The sequence below is a fragment of the Euprymna scolopes genome, chromosome 38 (genome assembly GCF_053919585.1).
Source record: "Euprymna scolopes isolate OS-2025 chromosome 38, ASM5391958v1, whole genome shotgun sequence".
In the NCBI taxonomy this organism is placed as follows: Eukaryota; Metazoa; Mollusca; class Cephalopoda; order Sepiida; family Sepiolidae; genus Euprymna; species Euprymna scolopes.
Window position 1 is genome coordinate 54,807,736 of NC_136519.1, and position 22,051 is coordinate 54,829,786.

The window sequence follows — 22,051 nt, forward strand, 5'->3', positions numbered from 1 at the left end:
ACAGGCTCCATTTCACACCTGACTCGGTTAAAACACCTGTAAAACATAAACCACAATTAGTTCAGAGCTGTAATTTGCCACATAACCTGTGAGAGATATAAATCATTGCACATACAATATTTCAGCTAGATCAGACAACTGGAAGTGGGTCAGGGACATTACTTATTGCACGCCCCTCCTATTGACCTTCACACACTAAAAACAAAACATACGACAACATTATCTACATACTACTATTTTCTTTATACCATTTAAAATTCAGAAATGTCTTCAAGTCCAACGTAAACAAATTTGTGATGATTAAATAATCTAATTTACCAAATTTCCACTGCAAATGATTACAATGTTCTTATCTCAATGACTACCCTCCACTCATTAACCCTTATCCTCAAGTAACCTCTGGGCCTTGATAAAGTGACTCTTGCAAAATAAAAAAAATGAAATTAAAAAAATCTTAAGTGGGAAGAAAAAAATGGCAAACACAAGACTCTTAGGAGTCTCATTAATTGCTTAAAAATCCGAAATACTGGTAGAAATCCACCCAATGTCACAGTATCATCTATTGGGTGGGTTTCTACCAGTATTGTCCAATTTTCTATTTTTGAACGATTATGCAGGGTCGCAGGACTTATGGCAGCCATGATTATTTTTTTATTGTAACTGAACATAGTGAACACAAAAGTTTTTTTCACAAAAATTCAAAATAAGTTAAAACAACTTATAGAAGTAACGACATGTTCCCTTTGATCACTGTATGCTCATTAATTTTTATCCTTGAGTGGTCCTCGGGCCTTGATAAGTGGTGACTCTTTTGAAAAAAAAAATTTTTTTTCATGGTTCTCATCAGTTATTTTGTATGTTCTTCCTGTATATGTTGTTGGGAAAACAACACAAAGAATGTTCTTGTTCAGAACAAATCATCATTGGCCAGAACATTTCAAACAATATATAACTTATTAAAAAAAAAAAAAATATACATAAAAAAACAAAAACGAAATACGTTCCTCTTGTATATATATATATTTTTTTCTCTCCAGGAGGGAGAGTCTTATTCGAACATGTTTTCCCTCACATATACACACCCACATGTACGCACGCATGCACGCATATACACAGCCTCATACACACACTCACATTCATGCACACACACACACACCCGAGCTGTGACGTCACTTCCTTTAAAGTGAAAGTCAGACATGCGCACCCAGAATACTAACTCCAGTATAAAAGTCAACAAAACCTGTCAACTTCCCTTTTTTTTCGTCTGGACCAGCGTTCGAGCTGCTTAGTCGACGAACCGACCACACACTCTAACGTCACTTTCCCTGCTACTGTAATGTGTGGCAAGCGCAAGCACACTTTATACACTTTCTCTCTCCATGAACTGGATTGACTTTTCTCACTCTATCTCCCCTTCACTTTGGCCCATCGACACAGACATGTGCACGACGTTCTACTGAGCTTAACCCTTTCTTTCTACAGACGGCTTGCCACTTCGCATTTCTCTATTGCATTCCCCCTTTCCTTCCACGTGCGTAGTCGTCAACGGCTGAATGAACACGTGTACACCGAAGACTTTCATTTCTCAACAGAAAATAAACGACATGTTTATTTTATTCCAGCATTTGAGTTCTTTGTTTTCTTCATTCAATTCGTTTCATTATTTTTTCTTGTAGCGAGTTAGGGTATTTTATATCCTGGTCCGCAGCATGAAATGGTGACCCCTTTATTTTACAAATGAAATGAATGAGAGTGAACGAAACACGTGGTGTAAGCTAAACCCTTCCACAAAAATTCACGGCACGCACGAAAAATAATTTAATCCCCCCCCCTAAAAAAAAACTTGTCAACCACGAGGAGGAACATTTTCAAACCGCGCACACGACATTGAAATATAAAAATTTCAATGCAAAAAAAACAAAAAAACAAACAAAACAAAATGGCACTTCAACAGATGGATTCCTACAACGAAACCATGGCATTAAACATTCCACCCTTCAACCCGACAAATACAAAAATATGGTTTATCCAATTATAAGCCATATTTGACGCTAAACGGGTAACGTCACAACGAGCATGCTACTCTCATCTAGTGGAGAAACTGCCGTTGGAGGTGGTAGAGGAAGTCACGGATTTCCTCAGAAATGTACTGGAGGAAAGACCATATGACACGTTGAAGCAAGCAATCCTGCAACGAACCGGTGTTTCTAACGAAGCCATACTTCGTAACTTGTTCACACAAGTTGAGTTAGGAGTCCGTACGCCTTCTCAACTACTTCGCCTTTATGAAGAGTCTATGAAGAGTCTATGGTTGGGCAAATTACCCCCAACTACCAAACAAATCCTCGCTCCAATGTCGGAGGAGACGGCAACAGAAAAGCTCGCCGACATAGCCGACAGAATTCACGAAAGTTCCCAGAGCCGACAAGTATACGCCCACCAACGGTAACCTGACCAAAACTGAGACGAGGAATTAGCAGAATTAAAGTCGGCGGTTGAGAAGCTTTTAAAGCAGCTAGCCAACACACTTCAAACGCGTCAACATTCTCACAGAAACCACAACGACACGCGGCGAAATTACAGGCGAAGAAGTTCAAGCAGGAACCGATCCACGTCACGACATAGACAAGATGTGTGTTTCTATCACAGGAGATTCGGCATCGACGCGAAGAAATGCACTAAACCCTGCGCGTTCAAAAAACCGGCACAGGGAAACGAACCTTCCAGCCAGTAACGACGACGACTGTAGCTGGAGCACACAAATAAGGTCATCTATCTTATATCTGAGATAAAATTCACGGATATAACTTTTTAATAGACACCGGAGTGGAAATCAGCATCATACCAACACCGCATGGCCATCCAACAGGAACCCAATTTTTCAACTTACAAGCCGCCAACGGTACAAAAATACCCACTTTTGGCGGAAAAACTTTAAATTTGAACCTTGGAATGCGGAGGAATTTTTGGATAACTTTTACGGAGATGGTCCCAACGTCCGCCTCGTTCTGAGCTCAGGGAGAGGCCATCTGACGTAGGCGGTGTCGAGGCAGAAAATTACCCCTTCAATAAAGTGCCCAGTTGTTAACTTAAGGAGAAAAAACCCGTTCCAATAATTAGAATTTTTATTTTTTTATTTTAAACAGTTCAAATAATTAGAATTTTGCAAAATAAAAACTTCAAATAATTAGAATTTTACAAAATAAACAATTCAAATTTTTGATAATGCAACAGTTCAAATAATTAGAATTTTACAAAATAAACAGTTCAAATAATTAGAATTTTACAAAATAAACAGTTCAAATAATTAGAATTTAAAAACAAAAAAGCAGTCCACATGATTAGAATAGTTCCACGTGGTTAGTTAACCCTGTAAAATTCTGTGATTTGTTTCAAAATATTTGTAAAAGCATCTGTCTGTGACATATCACATATTTTAGGGTTAGGGTAATTTTCTGCCTCGACACCACCTACGTCAGACGGCCTCTCCCCAAACTCAGAATGAGGCAGACGTCGGGACCATCTCCGTAAAGGATAACCAAATTTTTTATGGAATTTCACCATAACCAGCGTGACTACTCCAATTTTGGGGGCAGACTTTTTAGCCCATTTCAACCTGTCTGTCGACATGACTCATCACACATTGACAGACAACGAGACGAAGATTTCGGTGAGAGGAACTACCTCGAAATTTTTAACCACCGGAATCAGCACTGCCTTACCTAAAGATTTACATGTCCGCCGCTTACTCCAAAAATTTCCTCAACTTTCCCAGCCGTTTAAAAACATGGACCCCATCAAACACAGCGCTAAGCACTATATTAAGACAACAGGACCGCCCGTCTATTCAACCCCCAGACATTTGAAACCGGATAAATACAAATTGGCAAAATCCGAGTTTCAAAACCTACTCCACATGGGAATAATATGGCCCTCGAACAGTGCTTGGTCATCACCACTCCACATGGTACAGAAAGCTGACAACACCACATGGCGACCGTGCAGAGATTTTAGACACTTAAACACTAAAAATTTCCAGATATATATCCTATTCCCCATATCCATGACTTCGCCAATGGACTCCAAGGTGCCACAATTTTCTCCAAACTGGACCTCGTTAAGGCATATTTTCAAATTCCAGTCGCGGAAGAAGACATTCATAAAACCGCACTAACCACACCATTTGGCCTTTACAAGTTCCTAAGGATGCCTTTCGGGTTGAGAAACGCCTGTTAAACTTTCCAGCGTTTGATTGACGAAGTTTTCAGAGGTCTGCCGTTCATATTCGCTTATGTGGACGACGTTTTAATCGTCAGCAGAAACCTCAAAGAACACCGGCTACACCAGTAACAAACTTTTGAAAGACTGTCACATTTCGGTCTTAAACTAAACACCGATAAATGTGTTTTTGGCCACCAGGAAGTTCAATTTTTCGGTCATTTAATTGATAAGGATGGAATCTCCCCTTTGCCTGAAAAAGTAAGTGTTATTTCGAATTTCTCTCTACCAACATCTGTCAGACAAGTATGCCGTTTTGTAGGCATAATTAACTATTACCGACGTTTTTTGCCTAACTGTTCCATGTTACTCGCACCTTTAACGGACTTGTTAAAAAACCGAACCAAAAACCAACAGTTAGTTTTGGAAGGACCTGCACTACAGGCCTTCGAATAATCGAAAACTGCTTTGGCAAACTTCGCCAAACTTACATATATCCAAGATAGCGATACAACGGAACTTACACTTACGACGGATGCATCAGAAATAGCAGCAGGAGCTGTCATTCACCAAATTTCTGACAACAAAATGACCCCTATTTCATTTTACTCTGCCAAGTTAAACAAAGCCCAGACTAAATATAGTACTTTCTTGAGAAAGTTATTTGCAATTTACCTTGCAATTAAGCACTTTAAACATCTCCTCGAGGGCAGAAAATTTTCCATTTATACACATCATAAACCTCTAACATTTGCTCTACACACACATGTCGACAAATATGGTCCACGAGAAATTCGACACCTGGACTTTATAGCCCAATATTCTACCGATATATGGTACATAAAAGGACAGGAAAACGTTGTAGCTGACGCTTTATCTCGTGCAACAATTGCCTCTGTAAATTCCACTCCACTAAGTATGGAATTAATAGCACAAGAGCAATTAACCGATACCACGCTCCCAGCTATAATGGACAAAACTTCACTGAAGCTGAAAGAAATGCTGATACCATTCAGAACAACGACTTTCTATTGCGATGTTTCACAAAATCACCCTCGCCCTTATATTTCACCCAGCCTCAGATGACAAGTTTTCCAGCACTTCCACAATTTGTCCCACCCAGGAAAACGTGCCAGCGTGAAATTAATAGGGGAACGTTTTGTTTGACCAAATATGAATACGGACATCCGTAGTTGGACCAAAACTTGCATTCCTTGCCAAAAAAACAAAGTTTACAGGCACACAAAATCACCTTCAGGAACTTTCAGTGTACCAGACGCTAGGTTTACTCATGTTCATATCGACTTGGTTGGACCCTTGCCCAATTCAAAAGGACATACCCACATCCTTACTATAGTTGATAGATTCAGCAGATGGCCGACAGCAATACCAGTGAAAGACACATCAGCCGCAACAATAGCCAGAGCGATTTTACAAGATTGGATAGCGATTTTCGGAGTGCCCTCCGTAATCACAACAGACAGGGGCTACTGCCTATCATCCTTGCGCAAACGTCATGGTGGAACGATTGCAAAGACAATTAAAAGCATCTTTGGTTATGAACGAAAACAAATCGGACTGGTCAGACAATTTGCCACTCGTTGTCTTAGCAATTCGAAACAGGGTGAAGGAAGATTTGTAGAGCACACCTGCAGAATTAGTTTTCAAATCAACACTGATTTTACCAGGACAATTCTGCGAAAACAATACAGACATTTCTCCGACAACAACTTTTGTGACGGACTTAAAACACAAAATGTCACAATTAAAATTTACTCCAACCAAAAATCCAGACACGAGCATTTTCATTCCAAGCAATATTCACACCTGTAAATACGTTTTTATCAGGAATGACGCAGTAAAAAAAAACACTATGTCCAAATTATTCCGGACCTTATTTAGTTCTCGACAGGAGTAAAAAGTATTTTACTATTTTAAAAAGAGAAAAAAAAAGACACTATAGCAATAGACAGACTTAAACCTGCATTCATAGACGAACAATTACACATTTCTCCTACTCCAATACAAGAACATACACACTTAGAAACGGACAAAGAAATTACAAAAAACAACACACCACAAACAACAACAAAAACTGGTCGAAAAGTTCATTGGCCAAAACATTTCAAACAATATATAACTTATTAAAAAAAAAAATATACATAAAAAACAAAAACGAAATACATTCCTCTTGTATATATATATTTTTTTTTCTCTCCAGGGGGGGGGAGTCTTGTTCGAACATGTTTTCCCTCACATATACACACCCACATGTATGCACGCATGCACGCACGTACGCACGCATATACACAGCTTCATACACACACTCACATTCATGCACACACACACACACACCCAAGCTGTGACGTCACTTCCTTTAAAGTGAAAGCCTGACATGCGCACCCAGAACACTAACTCCAGTATAAAAGTCAACAAAACCTGTCAGCTTCCCTTTTTCGTCTGGACCAGCATTCGAGCTGCTTAGTCGACGAACCGACCACACGCTCTAACGTCACTTTCCCTGCTACTGTAATGTGTGGCAAGCGCAAGCACACTTTATACACTTTCTCTCTCCATGAACTGGATTGACTTTTCTCACTCTATCTCCCCTTCGCTTTGGCCCATCGACACAGAGATGTGCACAACATTCTACTGAGCTTAACCCTTTCTTTCTACAGACGGCTTGCCACTTCGCATTTCTCTATTGCATTCTTCCCCCTTTCCTTCCACGTGTGTAGTCATCAACGGCTGAATGAACATGTGTACACCGAAGACTTTCATTTCTCAACAGAAAATAAACGACATGTTTATTTTATTCCAGCATTTGAGTTCTTTGTTTTCTTCATTCAATTCGTTTCATTATTTTTTCTTGTAGCGAGTTAGGGTATTTTATATCCGCAACATGTTCGATGTTGATAACGGAACAAAATGGTGGTTGCATTAATTACTAAAATCTTTCTTCAAATATTTTATTCATTTTCAAAGAAGGCAATTTAAATTAGAGTAACTAGAAAGAAAAATATTCCGACCAGGCATAAGCAAGAATTCAGAAAGGAAAGAGAGTTAGGGTTAGAGTGACTGCTTTCTCTCCCTTTTATTTCATTGTTTATAGAACTAATACCTACATTAGTTTTACAATCACTACCTTATTTAGCTGCCTCACCATGAATATTGTAATTGTTAATCAATTTACTAGCATTTACGAATTTATAGCTGCATCCTTACCTCTGATTTAAGACGAATTTTAGTTAATATGAAAATTAGACATACTAAAACCAATTTAAAAAAAATAGTAAATACTCCAAGCTATCTTTAAGACCTAGCAACTTACAGTGAATAACATTTAGTATGAAACCAGTAACAACATTTTAAAATGTAATACAATTCATCCTATGACATTAATTCTGATGTCTCAGAATGTAAATTGTTAACGTTTCTCCTGGAACTGTGCATATATACATTTTTTTGACAGAAAGAAGATCATAAGAACAATTGCAAAAAAACTTTTAAAGAAATTGTTTCAACATGCAGTAGAATTTTCTTATGCTTTTACAATGTTTTCTTAAATGAAAGAATGTTGTTTAAATGCATTATATATATATATATATATATATATATATATATATATATATATATATAATATAACGTGTGCATACTACTAATAAAATATAATGAGTGTGATGTAAATGCATCTTTGTTTACTTTCAATAATTTATAATCATTTCGCCTCCCGAAGAAAGTAATTTCTTAAAGTTGAGCACCGTCTGGGAAATAAAAAGGTGGTTGGCATTGCTTTGTGCAAGATCACAATTTCTGGTCGCTTGATCACTATAGATCATCTTAATAATGTTGTGCTTTATAAACATAAAATTTCTCTTAATTCTTGGGGCGGTTGCTGATTAAGGTTACTGTATCTATCCGCTAATTTTACATTAAATTACCTTCTTTCTCATGTTCATGTTAGCCTATGGGGATTGAATGCCAGACTGTGGAGTCAAAGGTAACTTTGCGACTAGAATTGAATCCTTCAACAGTAATCATCACTTCCTGAAGATTGAAACATTAGTGTTTGTGAGTAAAAATAATAAATATTTAAAATTTTTGTATATTAATTTTACCCACCTTTATATTGTGTGTGTGTGTGTGTGTGTGTGTGTGTGTGTGTGTGTGTATATATATATATATATATATATATATATATATATATATATATATTTATATATATATATATATTTATATATATATATATATCACGTTGAAGGTATTCAAGAGTGATAACTAATGAATTCAACGAGGTTATTAAAAATGCTCAATAAAAGAATAGCAAGATATATTTTTATTAATATAAACAAATTTACATAGTCAACACACACACACCAATGTTTCAGACAAATGGTTGATTAAAACCAGAAGTCATCGTCAGGCGACTTCATAAATGGTTACTTTCCACATAACAAATCAGTTCTCAAATTAAGAAAAAAATAAACAGTTCAATTTCTTTTTTATTCATTTGAGAACCGGTTTCTTCTGTGAAAAGCAACCATTTATTAAGTCACCTGACGATAACTTCTGGTTTTAACCGACCATTTGTCAGAAACATTAGCTTGTCCAGTGTCGAAACCATGTAAATTTGTTTATATATATATATATATATATATATATATATATATATATATATATATATATATATATATATATATATATATAGTAAGTTGCTGGAATCTGTGTTAGAAAAGTGGACAGACACCTCAGCAAAAATACCCCCTCAGTGACATGCAATATGATTTCCATTCTGCTAGATCTACAGCAGATGTGCTAACAGTTATATCTCATAAGATTAGCGAATTTCTTGATAGAGGCTTCCTTTCTAGGGCAATTGCTCTTGCCATATCAAAGGCGTTTGATAGAGTATGGCATAAAAGTCTACTCCCACAAGATCCCCAGCTACGGTATAGCTGGAAATGTCTTCTCAATTATTAAATCATTTCTCTCTGATAGGTTAATAAGAGTACTGATTGATGGGAAGAAATCAGAAGCTCACAGTATTAATGCTCAGGGGTTAATCCTGGGCACAATCTCTTCCTGATCTACATCAATGATCTCCCAAATCACATCCTTAGATCATTCGTAAATATTTATGCTAACGACACTACCATCTATGGCAACACTTCAAAGGCCATAAATGATCCAGTTCTCTCTGATTCTCTTTCCACTGATCTTTAGCATGTGGTACAATGGGGAAAAATGTGACTGGTTGATTTTAATGCATTTAAAACTAAGCTTCTATCTTTGAATTCCCATCTATCATCAGTTGAAATGAATGGCTTTCGTCTTGGGGAGGCTTCATGTTGACAAGCTTCTAAGAGCCAAATAGTTCAAAGGATGGAGTACTGTTGCCACATCTGGGCAGGAGCTGCTAGAAGACGTGAAATAGACTTCTTAGCCAAGTGGAGGATGCCCTTTTGTCTTCCCTGCAACCTCCTTCTCACAAGCCTGTTGCAAGCCTGTCTCTGCTTTATTGTTATTTTCATGTCAAGTTCACATCTGAGCTCCAATCTATGGTCCCTCCTCACCAAACTATCACAGAAACATTCATCTAGCTAAAATCACTATCAATAATTTCCCCTACTCTTTACCTGTGCCTAAACCTAAATGTAGATTCCATGAACAAAGTTTTTTTCTTAGAACTGCCTACCTATGAAACTCTCTTCCGTTTTCCTGCTTTCCAGTTGACAACAATATGATTTTCTTCAAGTCCAATGAAACAACTTCTTGATGAGCCATCCCCTTAATAATTTAATTTACCAACGATTCCCATTGACTACTGTACACTCTTTAACCCTTATCCTTGAGTAGCCTCCAGGCTGGGACAAGTGGTGACTCCTTTGTAAAAAAAAATGTTTCTTCAATTATATTTCACCTTTTATTTATACCAATCCTTTAATTTATGCAGCCCGATGTAATTACAGAGCATATTACAAATAAATGACAAAAGTTTATATTCCAAATTTCAATGTATATGTGTGTGTAAGTGTGCATATGCGTGTTTATGTATATATATATATATATATATATATATATATATATATATATATATATATATATATATATATATAACACACACACACATATCCATAGTAAGTTATAAAAATATGTATGGTGATTAAGCTGCACAAAATCTTCCACGTTTCATCCTTAATTACCATCAGATCATAACTTACTACCTAACTCTGCTCACATGTTAAGCACTGTTGAAGTAAACACTGAAAATTGACACATAAAATATTATATATCCTTATAAAAATTTATGTAGATACATGAAATAATAATAATAACAATAATAATACATGTGTGTGTGTGTGTGTGTGTGTGTGTGTGTGTGTGTGTGTGAGTGTGTGTGTGTGTGTGATATTTTTGTGTGTTTAATACACTTTGATATATAATTTGTCCTTCTTTCGTAAAAGTGTGAAACTCCAAGATTCTTTACATTGGTGCCAAGCTGCTGCGATGGCGGTAGTGGCAAAACACCTCTGTGATTAAATGGGAAAATAAATATCTGTCTGTTTTGTGGCAGGAACTTCAGAAGCACAACTGTCTGACCTTTTGGTGTTGAAATTCTTGGATTCTTAGAAGTCTTGACTTGCCGAAATCTTGAGCAATGCCAAAAACGTTTCACTTTCAAGAGAAACTTTATCTTGTGTACAGAGTACTAGTGGAAGTACTGATCGAAAGGTTTTAATTATGAAGTTGGATAATAATGGCACAGGTGAAAATAGGGAAAAATGGCACATATGAAAAATATAGATGAAAATCACACAATGAATTAATCAAAATCTAGAACAAGGTTTCGTAACGTTGCTTGGCCCATGCACCCCTTTCACCATTTCAAAGAATGTCATCCCCCTCCCATTTCCCACCTTTTCAAGATTGCCTGTCTCAAAAAGAGCACTGCTTTGCTATTTTAAGTACTGCAACATATGAAGGTTCAGTAACGTTTTGGTTTTCTTCTTTGACATCTTCCGTTGAAAACAGCTTCATCTTTTTGAGAGCATCCAATTGGTGTTCAAAAAACAAAATTGTTCTTGTCTTTGTGATGAGGATGAACATTTTGCAAATGTTGCTCCATCTTTGCTGATTTCATAGAATCATTTGTCAAAACTTTACTACAAATAACATTGGGTCTTTCTTCTCTATTTATGATGATGGGTGTGAATGATCGTATTTCTTTTTTTTGACACTTATGATGAGCTCCGAATTCTGTAAATAAAAACAAGAAAAAAATTAAAATTATAAATGAGTTGAAAATTCAGCCCCTGAGAATCCAGAATTCGCCCTAGGGGTGAATTTCACCTTAAATTGAGAACCTATGATCTAAAATATAATACATAAAGGAAAGCATTAAAAAATTTGCCAAATTACAAAGAAAATTATAATTCATATAATATCTCTGCAAAGCCACAGGGTCCAAGGGAAAGACAGAGTCAATATAGCTTGGCTCTAACTGTGCTGCAGGAGTTCCCAATAATGACAATATAAAGTCAATCTGCTTTAGGGACTCCGTCTTCAGATTTTCTGTTGGGGTTTACTGCCTTAGCCTTTCCCCTGATATCTGTAATTTGGTTGGTCCTACCTTTGCTTCTTCTCTGTGTCCTCTCTCTCTCTCTCTCTCTCTCTCTCTCTCTCTCTCTCTCTCTCTCTCTCACCAACATGATGGATGCTAGTCTTAGTTTCTTTTATAAATACTATTATGGCATGTGTTCTTCAGAGTTATCTTTATTCCCTGCTTCCTTTGTTCCAGTTCGTTTGACTCTTCATTTAGTGGTCGCTATTAATTTGCTGTTTTGATATTTTACTATAACACAACCTCCTATTCCAGTAGCTTCTTCCCAAGAAGGCTTGTGGAGCTTTCTTCATGCTGATTCTTTTCGTCCAACTTATAGTTGTAGCCTTGTTAAAACTAAGTCAGTAGGCCTCTGCTGTCTTTGTGATATTCATCTTTCGTTTTTTTTTTACCTTTTTTTACCATCAAGTGGTTTCATGCCTTGTCAATAGTGAATTCTACTAAAAAAAAAGTAAATTTGAAAATACCTATAAAATTCTTAATATTTCTACAGTTAATACACTACTTACTCAATATATCCCCCGCCTGATAGATGGCGTCTCCAATAAAAAAAATATTCATATGATTTAACCATTAAATGCGTGTCAAAATTTAAATACAATCATATTATTAGTTTACAAATTACAGTTCTTTAAATAAAGCTACTGTTGTAAATTTTCTAAACAAAGAAAAAAAATGCATTCAGTCAATAAAATGCTTAAGATATCAGAAACAATAATTTAATCACTATTTTGCATGGATTTCAAAGTTTGTGCACAGTCAATCAAAAAAATAAACGATACGATGTGTTGTCTATTTAGAGCATTATTTGCAACTATTTCAGTACAACAAAAAGGAGTTTTGTGTTGATATGTGAATGGATGAAACATGGATGCACCACTTCGCTGAGAGATTAAATTGGCTGTTTAATAAACAGCAGTGGATGCAAGCCATCCAAAGTTACCGGAGATGCAAACATTAGTCACTCTGGAAAACTTGATCAGTCAACCCTGTATTTAAATATTCCAGAGATCAGTCATCTCCCTCTCAGTACAGACCAACCAGGCTCCTGTGCATCATAAGTTGCTGAAATCTGTGATAAACCTCAGCAAAAATAACTTGCTCAATGACATGCAATATGGTATGCAAGATCTACAGCTGATATACTAACTGTTATATCACACAGGATTAGTGAATCTCTCAAGGAGATTTTCGTTTCTAGAGCAATAGCTCTTGACATATCAAAGGCTTTTGATAGAGTATCGCATAAAGGTTTACTTCAAAGGATCTCCAGCTATGGAAATATCTTCTCCTTATTAAATCCTTTCTCTCTGATAGGCTTACAAGAGTAGTCATTGATGGGTAGAAATCAGAAACTCATTGTAGTAATGCTAGCGTCCCTCAATGTTCCATCCTAGGCCCAACTATCTTCCTGATCTTCATCAATGATCTCCCAAATCACATTCTTAGATCATTCGTAGTCATTATTCAGACGACACCACAATCTATGGAAACACTTCAAAGGCCAGCAATGATCAAGATCTTTCTGATTCTCTCTCTTCTAATCTTGAAAACGTGGTGCAATGGGGGAAAGGTGGCTGGTTAATTTTAATACATCTAAACCAAGTTTCTCTCTTTTCACCATAATCGCTTTGACCCCCATCCGGCCCCAATTGAAATGAATGGCTCTTGTTTTTGGGAAGCATCATGTTCTGGGACTGACCTTCACTTCTGATCTGAATTGGAACACATACATCAAATCTGTTACCAAGATTGCTGGAAAAATAGTTGGATCACTCTATTGCTCCAGCATTGCTCTAGTAGAGATCTCACTATTGATGCAATTCTCTATCCGTATAAAAGCCAAGTACACTATAAAATAGAGCACTGTTGCCACATCTGGGCAGGAGCCACTCGGCACACCCTATCCAACCTTGATAAAGTTCAAAACTGGCTTCAAAACCTAATAGATGATATCCTTTTCTTTTCCCTGCAACCTCTTTCACACAGAAATGACGTTGCAAGCCTGTCTCTGCTGTACCGTTATTTTCATGGCAAGTGGTTGACTTAACTCCAATCTATGGTTCCCCCCTTGCCAAACTTTCATAAAAAAACACTTGACTAGCTACAACCACTATATACGATTTCCCTCACTCTCTATCTGTGCCTAAATCTAAATGCAGATTCCATGGACAAACTTCATGCCCAGAACTGCCCGCCTGTGGAACACTGTTCCACTGGCCTGCTTCCCGGTTGAATACAACATAGTAGCCTTCAAATCCAATGCAAACAAGTTCTTGTTGAGCCGACCCCATAAATAATCAAATTCTACCCAGTTTACAACATTAATAATTACTACACTACCACCTTATATTTATTAACCCTGATACTTGAGTGATCTTCGGGCCTTGATAAGTGATGACTCCAAAGCGACAATTTTTTTTTTTAATTTTAAAAAAAGTTAGTCTAGGCCTTTGTATTTAAGATGCACAAGAGATTTTTTAATTGATTTTCTTGGAAAAGGAAGGACTATTAATTATTAATATTATATAGAATTATTGGTGCAGATACCGCTTCGCTAGACTTTGATTTCTATTCGTTATTCTAGAGTGTCAATATTTTCCTGGACTTTGTGTTTAGTCTGTTAATTTTCCTTTATGGTCAGTCTATAATATTAAAACTGTATGTTATTGCTAGCATGGCAAGTTGGTTAATGACAGTGCGGAGAAAGTGGCTACTAAGAATCAAGATGGCGCCCGCATGCGTTTATGTGGAAAAAAGTCTCGGGAATCTCGGGGAATCTCGGAGAATCTCGTACCCTGATTCCATAAATAACGAGAGGAGGAAAGCGGGAAGAGAGACGAGTTTGAGTCACGAAAACGAACGGACGTGTGTAAAAGAAGAGGTAGAAGAAAAGAGTGTGGTGAACGAAACAAACAAGGACTCGGTTGAAAGTAGAGTTGTAACGAACACAAGCTATTCCGGCATGACGTCAGGATTTGACCCCAAGCTAATTCCCCTGTTTGATGGCAGTAGCACTGATCACTCAGTGCAGGAATGGGTGGAAAAAGCAGAATTAATATGTCAGCTCAGTGGGGTGAAGCGTATAGAATGCGTGGTCCCAATGCGCCTCACTGGGGGAGCATATGCAGTATACCAGCAGTTGGCTGATGAGGAAAAAACAGATTTTGCCTGCATCAAGCGCGCCCTTTTTACAGCATTTGCATTAGATCCAATTACTGCATGGAAGGAATTCATGGCCCGAAAATTACATCCCGGGGAAACGGTGGATGTGTATCTGGCTGAGCTAAAAAAGCTATCGGTCCTCTTTGGAGGGATGTCAGACAAAGGCTTGGTGTGCGCCTTTGTTGCAGGATTACCTAAGAGTGTGGAAGATCTGCTCCGTGCCTCAACATAAGTGGACGAGATGGACATATCAGAAGTATTGGCGTGGGCACGAGCAATACTAAAGAAAAGCCCTAACACTATAGACCAATTGGCAGCTGTACAACCATCACAGGTTGGATTGCAGGACCTGGGCGCAGCTACAACCTGCTATAAGTGTGGAGGACCCAACCATTTGGCCCGTGGTTGTCTTTTGTCACGTCAACCAACTCGGAAACTTGACGGGCCGCAGTGCTACAAGTGCAAAAAACGCGGACACCTGATCATTAAGTGGAAGAGCACAGCTGACGACACGAGCATCGAGTGAGATGTTAATTCGAAGACGGCTTGCCCCCTTGGTCGACACCATCACAGAGTACGACCTGACCGTGGACGTAATGTTGATCAGGTCTGCGCTCAACAGAGCAGATGCTTTGACAAGAGTCCCTCAACGATGGCTTCTGGCTGGTGCTCGGAGAGATGCTGATAATCTGCAAAACACATGTGCAGCAGTTGTGTGTAATGTGGATGCAGCGCGCATCATGGACATTCATCGACAGTGTGGACATTCTGGCATCAAGCGGACACTGTACTTTGTCAAGATGATTGATCCAGGAGTAGGAAAAAAAGATATCCGAAGAGTGGTGGAAAGTTGCGAGGCCTGCCAATCCATCGACCCAGCTCCAGCACGATGGAAGAAAGGGGAGTTAGGAGTGAGTGGTAAGTGGCAGAGAGTGGGCATGGACATCACACACTACAGTGGCAACCACTTCCTTACCCTCATCGATTGTGGGCCTACACGTTTCGCAGTCTGGAGACTCCTCGGGCACCAGGACTCTTGCAACATTATTCGCCAGCTGTCATCCGTGTTCTGTGAAAGAGGTGCGCCCGATGAAGTGCTGACGGACAGCGACCCAGCCTTTTGCAGCCATCAGATGAGGCAGTTCTTACAAGAATGGGGTGTGCGGCTGCGGCTTAGATGCGCTTATGTGCTTTCTGGCAATGGTATAGCTGAGAGAAGCCATCGCAGCATCAAAACAATTTCAGCCAGGAAGCAGTGCACCATCGCAGAAGCTGTGTACTGGTATAATCTCATGCCAAAGGATGGCATCTCTCCAGGAACGGCGCCTGCAAACGCAATCTATCAGTACCGTGTCCGAGAAAAAGGAATCCACCCCGATACAACTGTGGCCACTGAGATAGAACGGAATCGATATGCCAAAGGGATGCTGTCTTGGTGAAGCCGCCAGGAAACCGATGTACTGACAAGTATAAACGAGGCACAGTGACCGATGTGGTGAGTCAGCAGTGTGTCCAGGTTGATGGCGTACCCCGTCACGTTAGGGACCTACGGCCGGCGACACATGTACCACCTCCAGTGAACGATGAGAGTGATTCTGACTCTGAGACGAGTGGACCATCGCTTTGGTTTGCACCATCACTATCAAGCAGTCACTCTGATATCAGTAACCTTCACGGAGATGAAGCCTTCCCCGACCATCAGGCGGTGGATGAGAGCGCACGCGAAGACGAGAGCAGCACTGTCCCCCTTCGTAGAAGCACCCGACGGCGGCGATCACCACCCCCCTGTCGTCTCTGTGATCATGAGATCAGGGGGGAGTGTGGAGAAAGTGGCTACTAAGAATCAAGATGGCGCCCGCATGCGTTTATGTGGAAAAAAGTCTCGTGGAATCTCGGAGAATCTCGTACTCTGATTCCATAAATAACGAGAGGAGGAAAGCGGGAAGAGAGACGAGTTTGAGTCACGAAAACGAACGGACGTGTGTAAAAGAAGAGGTAGAAGAAAAGAGTGTGGTGAACGAAACAAACAAGGACTCGGTTGAAAGTAGAGTTGTAACGAACACAGACAGTTTTTTTTTTGTTTTGTTTGTAAGCTGTGTTTTGCAAATTTTTTTACACATTCTCTGCCATTTTTTCCCCCATTATTTTAGCATGTTGAATTGAACCATTTTCTTTGTTGACAAGATATTTGTATTGTTCTAGCTCATCTAGGTCTTTGATGTTGATGTTTTTATCAAACTGTATGTTTTCCACATCGATCTTGTTCCCAGCTCTGGGTGAGCACTTGGCTCATTCGTCGAGGCCAAACTTCATTCTAATATCTATGTAAGAGTCAACTTAAGTCGGCATCTGAGCTGGCATACATCTTGAGATAATTCATGAAGAGCAGGTGGTTGACTCTTTTGTTAGGATCTTGTTGGTGGCCCTGGCTCTTTGGTGTTTATTCAGTAATTAACTAAGTGGATCTATTGCCAGGCGAATAACTAAAGGAAATAGGCTATGTCCTTGGAAATTTCCTCTTTGGATCTTGATATCAGGCATTGTTATTGTTCCATTGGTGCGGTTTAATGACATGGTTGTTTGCCACATCTTTATGTGGGCAGCCATGGTTTTCTTTATATATATATATATATATATATATATATATATATATATATATATACTAGCAGTTCAGTTCGGCTTTGTTCAGGCCCTATGTACTTTATGTGCATATACATAATATATATATATATATAAAAAGTTTGACTTATGTCCAGGGAATTTACATCTAAAATTTCAAGTGTTTAGACCCAAAATTGGAGGAGGAGTTTGGTAGAGTCTTCAAAAGTCAAGTCTTTCAACTTTGACGTCTTGGGAGCCAAATTTTCGGCCAAAAACTGATTAAAAAGCTTGCTGCATGTCTGAATACCTGTTATGTAAAATTTCAAATGTTTAAACCCAAAATTGTGGCCCTATCGGTGGGGCATTAGAATACGCCGACTGCCCCCCTGCAGAGGGTAAAAGTCCCTCAATGGGGGTCCTATATTTGATGCTGAGGCCCCAGCTTGCGGGCTTTGGGGAGTGTGGAGACACCCTTTAATTGCCATTGCTCCCAGGTCCACTCTGACCGGGAGTGGTAGTACCTGTTAGGGTCCCAACTATGGGTTAAATAGAAACTGACTTGCAAAAAACAAATATATTCTATTAAAAAAATTTTCTTCAAAATCACTGGATTCGGCATTAAATAACCTGAAAATGGTTGATATGCCGTAAAACAAAAACAACCAACCAACCAACCAACGAAACCCAAAATTGGCTGATTAGTTTACTAGAGACCGCAAAGAACTTTAGAACTTTGGCCCCTTACCAGCCAAATTTTCGGCAAAAAACGATTAAAAAGCTTGCTCTATATCTGAATACACTTTATGTAAAATTTTGAATGTTCAGACCAAAAATTGGCTGAGTAATTTAATAGAGATTGCAGAGGTCAAAACTTTGACCCCAATTTTGACCTCTTAACATTTATTGTTTTGGGCTGAAATCAAATTAAAAAGTTTGATCCATGTCCAAGTAACCTACATCTAAAATTTCAAGTGTTTAGACTCAAAATTGGCGGAAGAGTTTGGTAGAGTTTTCAAAGAGTTGACAGCCAAATTTCTGCCCGAAAACCGATTAAAAAAATTTTCCCACATCTCAATACCCGTTATGTCAAATCTCGAGTCTGTAGACTGAAAATTGACGGAGTAGTTTGGTAGGGAAATGTACACACACAGACACACAGAGACAATTTCACTTTTATATATGTGTGTGTGTGTGTGTGTGTGTGTGTGTGTGTGTGTGTGTGTGTGTGTGCATGTGTGTGTGTATTTAGACAGCATTTTTTTCTCGTAGGCATATTTCATTAAATAAAATAGACGTTTTACTGTCTATTAATTTTATTTTTGATCCTTTCTAACTTCCGAATAACAGTCTTCACTTCAGGGGAAAAACTGGCTGATGTAATTGTTATACCTATCATAAGTCTGAGTATTTTCCAATCCTTCTGGACTAATCTATCCCTGACGATGAATCCAGAAGGATTGGAAAGTACTCGGACTTATGATATTTATTTCAGCCAGTTCATACCAGAAATGAAGACTGTTATTTGTAAGTTGGAAATGGTCAAAAATAGAATTAATAGACAAAAAATGTCTATTTTGTTTAATGAAATATATATATATACTAGCAGTTCATCCTGGCTTTGCCCGGGCCCTATGTACTGTTCATAACCTGTCCGACATGTGAATACACTTTATGTAAGATTTCAAACGTTTAGACCAAAAATTGTCTGAGTAATTTTGTAGAGACTGCAGAGGTCAAATGTTTTTAACTTTGACCCCAATTTTGACCCCCTTATTATTTATTATTTTGGTCTCAAATCAAATTAAAAAGTTTTACCCATGTCCAAGTGGTTAGACTCAAAGTTGGCAGAGGTCTTGGATATGACCTTAAACTATATCTGATGGTGAGGCCCAGCTTGCGGGCTTTGCGGAGTGTGGAGCCACCCTTTAATTGCCATTGCTCCCAAGTCCACTCTGACCCGGAGTGATAGTGCCTGTTAGGATCCCAACCATGGGTTGAATAGAAACTGACTTGAAAAAAACAAATATATTCTATTAAACATTTTTCTTCAAAATCACTGGATTCTGTATTAAATAACCTGAAAAAGGGTTGATATGCCGTAAAACAAAAACAACCAACCAAAGTTGGCAGAGAAATTTGGTAGAATCTGCAAAGGTCAACTCTTTCAACTTTGACCTTTTGGCAGCCAAATTTTCGCCCCCAAACTGATTGAAATGCTTGCTGCATGTCTGAATACCTGTTATGTATAAATTTCAAATAGCTGGACCCAAAATTGACAGAGTAGTTTGCTAGTTACCGCAAAGGTCGAATCTTTTGAACTTTGACCCGTTTGGCAGCTCAAATTTTCGACCTAAGCCAATTAAAAAGCTTGTCCTGTATCTGAATACACTTTATGTAAAATTTCGAATGTTTAGGCCCAAAATTGGCTGAGTAATTTGGTAGAAACTGCAGAGGTAAAAAAATTTTTTAACTTTGACCCCAATTTGGACCCCTTAAAATGTTTTGGGCTCAAATCAAATTAAAATGTTTGATCCATGTCCAAATAATCTACATTTAAAATTTCAAGTGTTTAGACCAAAAATTGGCGGCAGAGTTTGGTAGAGTTTTCAAAGGTAAAATCATTGAACTTTGACCTCTTGACAGACAAATTTCTGGCCTAAACGGATTAAAAAGATTTTTCTACATCTCAATACCCCTTATGTTAAGTCTCGAGTCTCTAGACTGAAAATTGATAGAGTTATTTGATAGGGAAATGTACACACACAGACACACACACAGGCAGAAATTTTCACTTATATATATATATATATATATATATATATATATATATATATATATATATATATATATATATACTAGCAGTTCAGCCCGGCTTTGCCCAGGCCCTATGTACTGTTCATAACTTTATGTGCATATGTATATATATTAAAAAGTGTGAATATGTACGGTAATGCCTTTCTATACAATAGGCTTCCTAAACTACCATAGAGAAAATTGGTAAGGACCGCAGAGGTCAATTTTTTTTAACTTTGACCCGAATTTTAACACCTTAACATTTATTGTTTTGGGCTCAAATCAAATTAAAATGTTTGACCCATGTCCAAGTAACCTACATCTAAAATTTCAAGTGTTTAGAAAGTGTTTTGGAGGAGGAGTTTGGTAGAATCTACAAAGGTCAACTCTTTCAACCTTGACCTCTTGGAAGCGAAACATCCGCCCAAAAACTAATTAAAAAGCTATCGACATGTTTGAATAGCCTTTATGTATAATTTCAAATGTTCAGACCCAAAATTGGCTTAATAGTTTGCTAGAGACTGCAAAGGTAAAATCTTTTGAACTTTGACCCCTTAGCAGCGAAATTTGGGGCCAAAAACTGATTAAAAAGCTTGGCCAAGTCTGAATACACTTTATGTAAAATTTCAAATATTTAGACCAAAAATTGCCTGAGTAATTTGGTAGAGACCGTAGAGGTCAATTTTTTTTTAAAATTTGACCCCAACTTTGACCCCCTTAGCATTTATTCTTTTGTCTCAAATCAAATTAGAAAGTTAGATCCATGTCTAAAGAACTTATATCTAAAATTTCAAGTGTTTAGACCCAAAATTGGCGGAAGAGTTTGATAGAGTTCTCAATGGTCAAATCGTTGAAATTTGACCCCTTACCATCCAAATTTCTGACCGAAAACCAATCAAAAAGATTTTCCCAAATCTCAATATCCATTATGTATAATTTCAAATGTGTACACCGAAAATTGACAGAGTTATTGTGTAGGGAAATGTACACAGACAGACTGATAGACACACACACATACATAGACATTTCACTTTTATATATATACTAGCAGTTCAGCCCGGCTTTGCTCAGGCTCTATGCACTGTTCATAACTTTATGTGCATATGTATATATTAAAAAGTGTGCATATGTACGGTAATGCCTTTCTATATAATAGGCTTCCTTAACTACCATAGAGAAAAAATGCTAGAGACTGCAGGGGTCAAATTTTCTTTTACTTTGACCCCAATTTTGACCCCTTAATATTTATTGTTTGGGCCTCAAATCAAATTAAAATGTCTGACCCATATGCAAGTAACCTACATCTAAAATTTCAAGTGTTTGGACCCAAAAATGGCGGAGGAGTTTGGTAGAATCTACAAAGGTCAACTCTTTCAACTTTGACCTCTTGACAGCGAAACATTCGCCCAAAAACTAATTAAAAAGCTTGCTGAAAGCCTGAATACCCTTTATGTAAAATTCCAAATGTTGAGACCCAAAATTGGCTTAATAGTTTGCTAGAAACCACAAAGGTCAATTTTTTTTTAACTTTGACCCCTTTGAAGCCAAATTTTCAGAAAAAAAACGATTAAAAAGCTTGCCCTATGTCTAAATTCCTTTTTTGTAAAATTTCAAATGTTTAGATCAATAATTGGCTGCCTTATTTGTTAGAGA